This window comes from Megalopta genalis, chromosome 10 (genome assembly GCF_051020955.1).
Source record: "Megalopta genalis isolate 19385.01 chromosome 10, iyMegGena1_principal, whole genome shotgun sequence".
Taxonomy (NCBI): domain Eukaryota; kingdom Metazoa; phylum Arthropoda; class Insecta; order Hymenoptera; family Halictidae; genus Megalopta; species Megalopta genalis.
In genome coordinates this window covers 14,708,838-14,722,437 of record NC_135022.1, presented here as the reverse complement: position 1 = coordinate 14,722,437, position 13,600 = coordinate 14,708,838, and the positions used below count along the sequence as shown (strand labels likewise).

Genomic DNA, 13,600 nt, shown 5'->3' with positions numbered 1-13,600 from the left:
GTACACAATTGTATTTGCGCCTTGATAATCGTTGCAGGTATTGATACTTAACCTATGTGTCACGATCGGTCATTCGAAGTAGGTGTCTAGAATGGAGGAGGAAATAAATATGAAGTCATGAGTAATTAATACGTTTATTAGATGATTGACCACTCGATTCGGCGATCGATCGAAAATAGCTCATTTAACGTATTATACAGTTGTCTTGCTATGAAGCACTATGTTCTCGTATGCATGTCGGATTTATACGTCGCGAAAGGGGGCTGGGGGGGGGCTACATTCAGATTAATTAGCGGGATAATGAAGGTACAATGTGACCGAGAGTTACAGGAGCGAAGTGACTCGAGTTAAAAAACGTGTGCCTCGCACAATTATTCTTTCACGCAGATGCAGATAATGGATCTTTTGTAATAGCAAACCGTAATACGCCGACGTAATTATCGGCGAAGAATGTTATTGCGAGAGCCTTTCGTAATGTAACTGCCATCGTAACTCTTGCGGACTACACTGTCTAGCGGAAATATATGGGTCTTGCTTCTGGACCCGTTTCCAACTTATCCAACGTATAGCCAGGATTTTCACAGATCGCTTGAAAAACGGAAGCGCTCGCGGAATTTGTACACATAACCTATTTTATGGAGCGCCATCGAAAACGAACCTTGTTTCTTTCTCAAATATATAAAAATTTATATATATAGATTCGTATGCTATTTATAATTTTACAATTCATTCGAGAGTGTTTCCTCGTTTATAAAATATTTTCACAGGGAATAATGGCTGCTATAAATTCGTACTTCACTCGACGAGAATCCTATTGTCCTTTTTTTTCGCTTGTCATCGAAAGAAATCGCAGTAGTTTTTGTCACGCTTGAAATTAGGTCGTCGAATATTCATACGACTTCGTCTACATCCTTTTTTGGCATGCATGCATATACGTAGAGATACATCGATACGCATAGATACATGTGTATTGCGGCGTTCGATACATTTCATCATTATTAAATTACAACCAATCAGCGACGATAAGGAGAACAATTATCATTGCGCCACCGCTGTTTTGCATATTATCGAATCGTGGGCGTATTTTGTAACACGCGCACAGATAGGGAACTTTACGCGGAAAGTGTGCCGTGGCGGCGCGGCGCTCCTAAGTGGAATTTATGCATAGAATTATTAAAGTTTCTTTCCACGAAGAGGAATCCGGGCGAAAATCTAACATCGACGTTAAAGCAGATAGATGAGAGCCAATCCAGAACGTCGGCTAATTGTAACCCTTGCAAAATGGGTTACGCCGTAATAATTACCGAATAATGAAACTTCATGTGTTAAACATGATAACTTAATGGATCAAGTATGTAAGAGAGTGGTCTATATAAAACACTGCGGCATCACGTTCTCGAGAAATTAGTCCATCTAACGATGTAATGGATTTTTTTCGTTCCCTTGCCCGCTAGGGATTTTCACGTGATTTATGGCGTGTCGCTGCACAGCTTCCGAAAGAACTAGGTAGGGTTTGCCACCCCCCATTTGTTTTGCACAAAATGGCGTGCGAATTTTTACCGTTTAAAAAACCCACATCTAAAACAAACAATCAAATCTAGCTAAAAATTTCATTCTGACGTCCTCCCACTGGAAAATATTCTTTCCTTCACTATTGAAACTATAATTAAATTATAATTATAACTATAATTATATTATTATTATATTATTATAACTATATATTATATTATATATATTATATTATTATAACTATTATTATATTATTAATTAACTATAATTATATTATTAAAATAATAATTGTTTTCTAATGGAGAATATTATTGATTACATTCTCTCTTCACTGCAAATATAATCTCTACATAAGTCTCTACATTTGAAAGCAATTGATAGTTTCTAAAACAACTTTTGACGGTTTAGGAAATTGGTAGCACATTTGTGTAAATAATCTTCTAGTATTCTGAACTACAAATTCAGAAGATTTACTGTGGTTTGAAGCCAAGGCGGAAAGGATGAAAATTTCAAACCGCATGACGCAATTCCATTTTAGATTCGGTGTCCTCCGACTTCGGCTTTATTTTCGCGACTCCAGAAGATTGCTTTCCCGATTGCTGGCACTCGACATCATTACGGTTCAAGGGAAAATCTAGAAAACACGCGGCGTGTTACTTTTGCCTCTCGGAGCCGATACCCGGCGCGCACCTGTAACGGCCGACGAGTCACTTTTACGGTGCAGTTCGACTTGGTGCTTTCTTGTGAATTATATGCCCGGCCACTTCCGTCTGCTTTGATGCGCCAGCATCTTCCGGGTCAGCTCGTTTTCTCCTGCCTCGCCTTAATGACCCGCACGATTTTCAACGAGGAAACGCCGCGCGTGGAATATTTCTCTTAGCGTTTCCCGCGATACACTGCGGATAAACGACCACTTTCCATGATGCGTTCTCTTCCTCTCGTTTTTTCCCTCTCTTCAATCGTTGAATATTCATGGTTTTTTAATAAGTACACTGCACGAGCCAACGTTTCTAAAAACGCGCGGCGCTCCGGTATAGTCGGACTAATTTTAAAATCCGTCGACGGTAGCTGGTTATGCGTATGTGACGTCATCATGGCCGGTTACCGGCCGGTGTCACAGAAACGTGACTCTTCTTGCGCTCATTATCTCGCTGCGGTTTCACTTGTTTATGTACACATTCGTTGATTATCCTGTGGTACTCACTTGCACGTTTATGTTTATATTCTTTCTCGCCAATGTCTCCAAAAATATTTCTCGCATTCTTGGAATTTTTATCTGACGGTAAACATGCATGTCAAACTGACCGATTACTCACTCCTTATTTTAAAATGATCGGTATAAAGTCTCTTTCGTAGGAAGTGACTTAAAGACTTTTAATTCAAGCATACGTTATAACTAGCTTGCGGATTTTATGCATTTATCGGAAGATGCATGTTTAAGATAGTAAAAAAACTAAAGGAATTTAAAGATGTCAATTGTATTATTTTTGGTCCGTCAAAATGATTAAAGAACGAAATAATGTTCTATTTGTTCTATCTTTAATTCAATCGGAAGCCTAAACCATATTTTCACTGAAAGTCAAAGTATTAAAAAGGAAATTAACACTAAAATTACCGAGCACTAAAATCGATAAATGTGTGTTGCTATAAAAATGACAAGATTTAATTTATTTAGACTTTCTTTATTCTCGTTCGAACTGAACTACGAACTTTTATGCAAAATAAAAATCGTCTAATCTCTCTAAAACATAGATCTTATAATTGATGCCGACAATTTTTATTTTGCATAAAAGTTCGTAGTTTAGTTCGAACGAGAATAAAGAAAGTCTAAATAAATTAAATCTTGTCATTTTTATGGCAACACACGTTTATCGATTTTAGTGCTCGGTAATTTTAGTGTTAATTTCCTTTTTAATACTTCGACATTCAGTGAAAATACGGTTTAGGCTTCCGATTGAATTAAAGATGAAAGATTAAGTTAGCGGATAAGATTAAGTTAGTGGATATTCTCCGAAACGTCCAACTTTTATCCAAAGTCACCGGCTCGTAATTCGGAGATAACGCTGAGAGAAACCGGTCTTCGTTGTAGATCAATACGAACGCTCGGCTGATAATGCGAATCAATATTGCACGGGCTGAAATGAAGTAGGCTCGGCAGGGAATTCGCAGAGTGTCATGTTCGAATGGCAGTATCAGGTGTGCGCCAAAAGCGCGCGTTGCGTGTCGAGTTGCAAAACTCGTACACTTTGTCATTTCGATGAATGTGTCGTTAAGTTTCTTTTAAAAAAAGAAAAACGCTTTACTTCGATTTTAGCACCGGATGTCCGTTCATTGTGTTCAAATGATCCCCGACAGTATCTCTTCTTGGACTCGAAGCTCTATGTCTACTATTTTCACTCCACCCACACCATCGGCAATGATCGAAAATGTCACATAGCAGTTCTTCCCCGACGAACTAGAACCGTTCTACTATGTGTTATGCACTGCTTCAACTCCTACGTCCAATCCAGAAAATCCCCGGTTTCGTGCGGGATGAATCATTGTGGGTAACGCTATCCGAGCGGGGTAATTAAGAAAATAAATTAGCAGAGTGGAGGATTCGCGTGTCCCCTAAATAGTTGAACCAGAAGTGCCCTGTAAAGAATGATAAATAATGTGGAAAAGCTTGTGGCGGAAGGAGAAGCTGAGAAACCCTTTGGATTAGATCTTTGTGATTATTGTCTATTTGAAAATGCTGAAATTGGCATATTGATTTTTCAAATTTTCTTTTTAATTGCATACTTTTTTTGTTTCATCGAATAAAATATATTTGGAGTCGGATAGAAGCGCAAAACCGTTCTCTTGGAGTGCTTACAGACAATAGACCCAATTATCTAAATCGTAAATAGGAAAGATAGCTATTGATAAAACAGTTCTTGCCGCCTCTCGGTCGCCATTCTAGTTAAGTGCCGAACTGAGTGGCGACTGGAGATCGTCTCTCAAATTCTAAGCATGAACAGTCGTTGTTTAGTTTAATCAGTGTCTCATTATAATAAATTATTGACTAATGCAACTGGAAAAATAACGTAAATTAGAAAAACAATTTTCTACAACCTGGAGATCTATTTCATCTTGCATTCCTTATTAAAATGCTATTAAAAAAAGATAAAATTGTAATTCAAAAGTTCATTTCTCACCTCTAGTTTAAGATGCTCATTCCAACTCTTCAATATAACCAGATAAATGAAATAAAACAGAGAAATTACAAAGACTATTATATGACACAAATGACCATTGATGCAAAAGTTAGTCTCAAGTCTTAGTTGACATAGGACTCGGAAAGGGTCTATTTCATCTTGCATTCCTTATTAAAAATTCTACTTTGAAATGCTCTTGAAAAAAGATAAAATTGTAATTCAAAAGTTCATTTCTCACCTCTAGTTTAAGATGCTCATTCCAACTCTTCAATGTAACCAAATAAATGAAATAAAACAGAGAAATTACAAAGACTATTATATGACACAAATGACCATTGACGCAAAAGTTAGTCTCAAGTCTTAGTTGACATAGGACTCGGAAAGGATCTATTTCATCTTGCATTCCTTATTAAAAATTCTACTTTGAAATGCTCCTGGAAAAAGATAAAATTGTAATTCAAAAGTTCATTTCTCACCTCTAGTTTAAGATGCTCATTCCAACTCTTCAATATAACCAGATAAATGAAATAAAACAGAGAAATTACAAGGACTATTATGTGACACAAATGACCATTGACGCAAAAGTTAGTCTCAAGTCTTAGTTGACATAGGACTCGGAAAGGGTCTATTTCATCTTGCATTCCTTATTAAAAATTTTACTTTGAAATGCTCTTGAAAGAAGATAAAATTGCAATTCAAAAGTTCATTTCTCACCTCTAGTTTAAGATGCTCATTCCAACTCTTCAATGTAACCAGATAAATGAAATAAAACAAAGAAATTACAAGGACTATTATGTGACATAAATGACCATTGACGCACAAGTTAGTCTCAAGTCTTAGTTGACATAGGACTCGGAAAGGGTCTATTTCATCTTGCATTCCTTATTACAAAATTCTACTTTGAAATGCTCTTGAAAAAAGATAAAATTGTAATTCAAAAGTTCATTTCTCACCTCTAGTTTAAGATGCTCATTCCAACTCTTCAATATAACCAGATAAATGAAATAAAACAGAGAAATTACAAAGACTATTATATGACACAAATGACCATTGACGCAAAAGTTAGTCTCAAGTCTTAGTTGACATAGGACTCGGAAAGGGTCAAAATCGCCTGAGTACCCGTAAAAGTCGGCTTGTTAGGTCCGCAGTAAGGTGGCCGGTCACACACAGGGTATTCTCCTAACCCAGTGTCGTCTTGGTTTACTCTTGACCCTGAGTGCTTGTAAGTCACCCACTTTCCCGCTTTAGCAGCGCGACTTACGACACCGTTGCGACGAAAATTTACGTTCCGCGGCTATTTTCGGTGTGGCGCGACCGCAGTCTATTCTCGTTAGCGTCCGCCGCCGGAAGATGACCGGGACCGTTCCGTCTCCTTTCCTCACGGTGTCGGCGTTCGAGAGAAAACAACCGGGTCCTCGTGCCTCTTCAGCGATTCCGTAGCGCGGGATTTCACGTCGAAGAACACCACCCTCGCGCAACACACACAAACATTTATCGCACACCATCGCACGCCGTACCCGGCCTCTTCTCGATCGCTTATCCGCGGAAACTTGAACGTTCCGCTGTTTACCGGACAGGTAAATGGACGCTCGATACGAAATCGATGGCGATTCCTTGCCGAGAGACTTCGTTTACCTGGAAATTCCAACTTCGCAGATTTTTCGCTGATTTCATCAGGCATCATTCTTCTAGTTCTTCAGTGCTTAAGATAAAACCTTGTGGGGATTGCGATGATTGATCCTTGTTTTCCTGTTCATAGAGTTTGGATGATTTTTCAGTTCTTGTTTCTTCAGGCTAGAGATATTCTTTTTGAAATTTATTGTTTGTTATTTTATTTTTTTTTGTAGTTTGAGTGTTTGCTTCTTCAGGATAGAAATATCCTTTTATATAAGATTATTGCGTGTCTCTTTATTTTTCTTCGTTTTCGAGGATTATTGTTCCATGTCCTTTTATTTTTCTGTATACTTTGCAAGAGTTTTTTGTCCTTCAGGGTAGACGCATTCCTTTTAACATACAGACCTACTTTTTATTTCTATCTCTCGAAAATATTTCTACTTTTAATTCTCTAATGTATCCTCTGTTATGATCACACTGTTCTATTTTTTTTCTTTTTGTACACGTAGAAAATTATTCCTGTGTCTGATTTTTCAGAGCAAGAACCCTTCTTTTAATCACCGATGTACGTTTTCGTATTTTTCTATTTTTTCCAGCTTTTGTTGCTTTAGAAACATTCGTTATTAATAATTACCACGTTTTTCCCAGTTTTTCAATGCGCACTAAAAATATTTCTGGTCCCTGATTCTTCGTGACATAAACCCTCCCCTTTTCAGTATTATCTCGAGAACTCTGTAGTGAAGGAATTACAGCACTAAAGAAACTGCAAAACATATGATTGAGCATAAAGAATGAGAAGCGATCACTAGACTACGGATCTTATGCATTTACGATAAAAATAATTACATCGAATACAAAATTTGCAAAAACATTTAAACAATTTGAAAATATTATTGTATTCATGTCGAATTATTAAAATTATCAAGGATAGAAATAAATGTCCATCTAGTTCCTGCATCTTGCAATCAATGAAGTTATACATATTTATTTTGTATAAAGATCCCACAGTCTATAGTGATCACATTTGAATTAGGACAGATGATTAAACAGACAAAAATAGGAAGTGACCACACTTTTCGTTCAGATCGAAGGGATGTCTTCCCCCCTGAAGATTTATAAAATAACAAAAGTAAAGTGAAGAACGCGCAAGAATCTGCAAAGGTGCGAAATTAACCCCTTAACTTGTACGCTCGAGTTAATTCGAGCGCGCTAAACAGGCCAAACTGTGCACACTCGAGATAATTCGTGCGGCGTTGTATTTTATGCTGCTACAAAATTTTTCACACTCGAATACAATCGAGAATTGAAAATAACAATGTGAAAGCAAAGACAAAAAAATCGTTTTATTGATATTTATCATTTACATGGGAGATTGTAAGCTATAACACTTATTTATTCAAGAATAAAATATAGCCTTTTTCCATGGAACACAAGCGCAGTATATCATCAAAATTGACTTTTTTTGGCCGGTTTTATTTTCAAAAAAACTGTGCGCTAAGGGGTTAATCAGGAATTTTCAGGTAATCGAGGTTCTCCGGCCGGTGTCCCTGAGTGAAACAATTCGATGGCCAGTCGAACGAAGTTGCGTATCGTGACAGCTTGCTTCTGTCGGTTCCTTTAATTGAACAGCTTGTTTCTAAGATGCCTGTTAAGCATTAGTCGCACGTTTCGCGCGCGGCATTTTCTGACCGCTTCCGGGCGACGAGTGTGTTAATTCAATGAAGGCTGTCGAACCATGTCGGAACCTTGAAAATTGTCGTTCCACGAGCGCCAAGATATATCGGCTTGAGTCATTATTCAAGCAATATCGAACCGCAACGAAACGGTATTATCTCTTTTCAAAACCGAACCGTTTGGTAGCTACGAGATGTGCCACAGCATATGCCGAAAATAAAATTGTGCATCGAAATGATTGCATGAACCTGACGCAATAACAGTTTTACTTCCGAAGAACACGGCGTAGGTTAATCGAGCTACCGGGAACAGAAGTACATATATCGACGTTCAATAACTAGACTGTGGATTTTTATGCGAAACAAAAATTGCGTGAATCAATCGAAGCGACGAGGAGTTAAATAAGAATGTATTTATTCTCTCGATAATTTCGATAAATCGTGGAAAGTGAATATCTTTGTTTAACACGTTCCGTGCCACGTGTACCATCGATGGTACACGCTTGCATGTTTACTTAGTGAACTGAACAAATTGTTTACAAGAAATTTAGAACCGAAGAATCAATTTCCACCGCAAGAATGGGCGTTGATAAGTTTTGTTACGTTGTTATGTGTACGAGAATTAATAATTGCACGTAATACATCAAGTTTTAGTAAAATATCAAAGTGTGAAGATTCGAGTAAAAAAAGCTCGGCACGGAACGTGTTAATGTCTTCATTGCTTTGGTGTTTCACCTACTCGTTTGTATCGTAGATGCTTAAAATCCGTGGTCTAGCAGTAACTTAAAATAATATAACACGAATAGGAAGCACGTTGGAAACACGAGAAATGATAGTCGAACGTGTTTAATCCTATTAATCCGACGGACGAGTGTTTACCGAGCCTACTTACCAATCATTTGGAGACCTCTTTCGGTAAACATTTGAGGAACACGTTCATTGAGCGTTAATCAATCTTTCGACGTGCATTTAACACATCTATTCGGCCCGCTCTTAATCGATCAGTTGTGCGAGGAGTTAACGAGTTCCCACTGTATGTATTTTCGCTTTCAATAATTGCCCCTATGCCGCTACGAGTGCTCGTAGAAATTTCATTGAAAGCAATTATTTTCTCTGTCCGCGTCTGGATTACTTGTTTCATTTGTTCTCAACGAAAACTACAATCAGAGAAGTTCAGAAGATTGTGAAAACGCTAAATATCTAGAAAAAAAGATTAAAAGATCGAATCTCGCTTTTTATTTCTCTAACATTAAATCGAACTAAGATCAGAAGCCTAAACCGCACGATAAGGATCGGTATTAATCAATTATCTCGAACGTTTTCGAAACAAGCTGTTCAAACCAAAAGCAAGAATCCAGTCCTATCGATATCCACGATCTTTCGCTTCACAGTGATTGCACTGCGGATGATTATGCGAAATTAAAATTCTCCTTCTAATTGCAGCAAACAGAACCCCGATAGAAATTTCTTCAATCATTCTCCCACGTTTAAAATCCCTGTACAGTGAGCCATGAAAGTATCCGGAAGGCAATTAATAGAATTTTTAATTATTATGCTGTACCAAGAGGAACCTAAACAATCTTCTTCTACGTGATAATCCCATACAAAATTATTAGATTATGTTCACGCGTTCTATTAAGATCGATAGAAAGATTAACGTCTCCAGGAATACCTCAAAAGCATTTTTTTAAGTTATTTTTTGTTGTCACTCTAATCAATTGCAATGTTTGCAAAAATTTGTTCATCTGTAACATCGCAAAAACGGTTAAATCGTTTGGCCTAATCTTAACGAAGTTATTCCGTTTTAACCATCGTTTTAACAAACTAAAAATTGAACGGTGCAACTATAAATGATCCAAATACATAAGCAGTTATATTTTTGTCAGGAAGGAACGTCGTTTTAGCGTCGAAGCTCGAATACCGTCGTGGCTCACAGTAGAATTTCCGTACTCTTTCGATCGTTGTGTCACAAACTCCACTAATCCTCGCCGCAACTGCATAAAATCCAATAACTAGCATTATGCAACAGCCTGCAGTCATCGCGGACCGATGTGAGCGCGGAGTTTGTTTAAAAACATCCACTTCGATCAGCCGTTCGAGGCGAGCTCTCGCGAAAGGCTTGAAATCAAAGCCGATAGTTATCTCGCCGGCGAGAGGAACGTTACCGAGAAAGAAAGCAAAGATTGTGGCCGGCCGCGCGCTTGGGCCGATTCGAGTGAAATAATTAAATAAGCTCTGGGCCAACGGCAGAAATCGGAATTTCCGCGAGATTTCCACTCTAGACACTTCAGAGGGCGGTTTATCGATTGGAACGCACAGCGGAAGCATGTTCCGTGTGCTTACCCTCAAAGACCGTGGAGGAAGACCGGTAAGCCAATCCCGTCGACGTCGACTCGGAACAGCATGCTATTGGATTTTACGTAACCGGTCGTTTACATCTTGCCGATACATTAACACGCCCCAGATAATTTTTTTATAATTGTTCGACCAGCGTGGAACCATCCAGCGCGGGTACCGGACTCCTCTCGCTGAATCATTTTCCTGTGTTCTGCGCACCCAGTGTGACCGAGCGCATCGTGCACGAGGGCGGAGGCCGATTCCTTGCGCAAAAATAAATCGACTCGACGCAGAAGCGCTTCGATCGAAACGCTCTTTACGAAAATTCCTTTTCACGTGTTAACCCTCCTATAATGTTTTGTAAAACTTGCACCGAACGGGTTACTAAAAAAACACACGCGCGTATCTTTCGAAACTGCACTATAATACAATGGTTTTGAAGCTTATTGTATGTATGCATGAAAGGATATAATAATTAATACGAAAATACAAAAGAAAGTAATGTATTTCCAAAATTCAATAAACCTGATTTCAATAACGTGGTAATTTAACAAGTTACTCGCATAAATCTGTTAGAAGTTACATGTGAAAATAATTACTATGGAAATACAAAAGAAAGTAAACATCTGTTTGCAGAGTTCAATTTAATTTCGAGAAGATGATAATTGAAAAAGTTATACGTCTAAGCCTGCGAAAAGCTGTATGCGAATATTGTAATAATGAAAAAAGAATGTAAAAATTGATTTGCAGAATTCTATGAATTTGATTTCAATAAAATGGCGATTAAAACAGTTGTTCTTTTGTGATATACATTTTTATTCGATAGAGAAAAATCGCATTTTATCGTGTGGTTGATATTTGTGGAAAGAATCACTTTCGATTGTATTATATCGGCGATTGTGTTCTGTGTAAGTACCTTGGGTTTATGTGTTGGTTATAGCAATTGCGATGGACTATAGCTTTGTTACGTACGACGTTAGTGCGAGATTCTAGAGGGCAATTCTGCATGGTTTAACGACCCTAGTCTTTCTACGATGAAACGATTTTAGTGATTGCATCGGGAAAATGGAATTGCGAGGCGATTCTTTAATATCTGTACCGTTAAATTGATTTCATCTGTAAGATCTAACTTTCTAAATTTTCTAAAGATTGAAAATATAAGTAATGAAATTTTTATAATCATTCTATAGATTTGTTGATATTTTCTGTCGTTATAAAAAACCGTTCTTCAGTTCTGGCGAATGTTAGATGTCCATAAAATTTAGCTTTAATTTACTAGGATAGAATGGAATCTACAGTTATTTTATCGTTGTGCAAACATTATAATTTCCCATGGACGTAATTATGCTACGAAAGAAGTATTTAATAGTCGTGTTCGACGATTTAAAATAGAATCGTAACCTTCGCAGAGATTTATCTGGAACAATATCTCTTTATTAAAGTTAAACAAGCTTCATCTGCACACAATGCTTCCAATTATCTAGCTAGTAATTAAAATCTTTGGAACGATGTTGTTTAGATTTGCAGATGTTTATGCAACAAATATAAACTTGCGAATATAAAACGATAAAAATTTTAACACTATCTTTACCAAATAGGTCGAAAGATAAAATTTACAATTCTAATTCAACGCTATTTTTACTCTCCACTTTAAACATTTTCATAGCTTCGGATAAAGTGTGTTCAAAAATGAAGACTGAAAAATTGAGAAAGTTCTCGCGCTTATGAGAAAAGTTAGGCAGTCCGGAGGTTCCAAAAATTCCGATACCGTGCACATGAATGAGGTATGCATAGCTACATATTGGTGCACTTTGGAAACGTTTCGAATTTTTCTGTGCCGAACAATGTCAACCTTTTGCACTTGGATGCTCCCTTTCAGGGAACTTAGCAATTTTTCAATTATTAACAATTTTAAAGGGAACTTAAGCACTTTCAACATTTTCACTTTGTATGATCTGTATCGATACAATCTTATACAAAATTCTGTTCAAGTAGAATTTAATAAAATTTAAATATTTTATCTAAATTCATTCTATTCAATTTAAATATTCTGTTTAAATTAATTCATTACAATTTATATATTCTATTTCAATTCATTCATTACAATTTATATATTCTATTTCAATTCATTCATTACAATTTATATATCCTATTTCAATTCATTCTATTCAATTTAAATATTCTCTTTAAATTAATCCATTACAATTTATATATTCTATTTCAATCAATTCTATTCAATTTAAATTTTATATTTTATCTGAAGCGTTAATTACTATTTCACGAATAAGTATGTTCCAGTTGTTGGTAGCTGATCTGAGAAAACTCCCTAGAATTTGCAATTATACAATCTTATGCGCCAAATTCTACTTAAAAAGATCATTTATTTCCAACGTTATAAAATGTTATATGCTGGTGAACATAATACTAACGTAAACTAGACAATCTAACATTACAACAAATTTTTAAATCATTCGGTCGAATATTTTAAAAATATACCCTGTCTTGAAAGGTGTCCGATTATTAACGTTACTGAAAATGAAGAGAGTAATTGTTTCCAACGTTATACAATCGTGTATTTCATTCGAGGTGTTGGTCTTATTTCGCGCGATAAATATATTCCCCTTGTTTGGTAGCCGATTCGAGATCAATTTTCCTGGCGCAAATGGTTAAAATTGTCCTGCGGGCTCCGAGGCGGCTAGAAGCGGCGCAGCTGCAGCCGATCCCGAGCGTTTGCAAATCGGTCCAGGTAAACGACTCGGATACGAACGACCTACCAAGGCCGTGCGCGCGGCCAGGAATTTCTTTCGTTCTTACTTGTTGGTCGCTTCACCTGGTCGTCCGAGTCGGAGAAAGAGGATCACGGGGCGAGGAGAAGACCAAGCTGGTTCACCGTTCCTCGGACCGGCTCGATTCTCGCCGGGCCCTTGCACGAATTCACGGTGACTCATCCGTTATGCTATTTTTCTACCTCTAAGGCCTCGTCGCGTATCGTAGGCCAACACGAAAATGAAATATTCGGTCGAGCCGTCGATAGAAAAACACTGAAGCAACCAAAGTTTTGTCATCATTTTAATGCATCCACTGTTCGATGGACTCGTGAACGCATCTTGGAAAAATAGTTTGAACGCCAGCCACTTTCTATTTAACTATCACGATAGAATTGCATTTTGGCTGAATACTCTTGGCAACCGTCTACGCTTTCGTACACGATGGAACTAGGGTTATATTTGAACATTTAAATTTGTAATACTTCTGCAAAAGAATTCGAAGGAACGAAAGTCAGGCGAAATT

At 37.4% G+C, this 13,600-nt stretch overlaps 1 protein-coding gene and 1 long non-coding RNA gene across 5 annotated transcripts in view; both read left to right on the top strand.

Moving 5' to 3' along the window:
- The window catches only part of Asap (ArfGAP domain of ASAP), a 43,023-nt gene that overhangs the window by 2,836 nt on the left and 26,587 nt on the right, over positions 1 to 13,600 (top strand). The gene's annotated exons all lie outside the window — the stretch shown is intronic.
- LOC117220316 (uncharacterized) lies at positions 9,459 to 11,100 on the top strand. The gene is made up of 2 exons (XR_004490245.2): positions 9,459 to 10,340; positions 10,464 to 11,100. It is a non-coding gene; the product is annotated as an uncharacterized LOC117220316 (long non-coding RNA).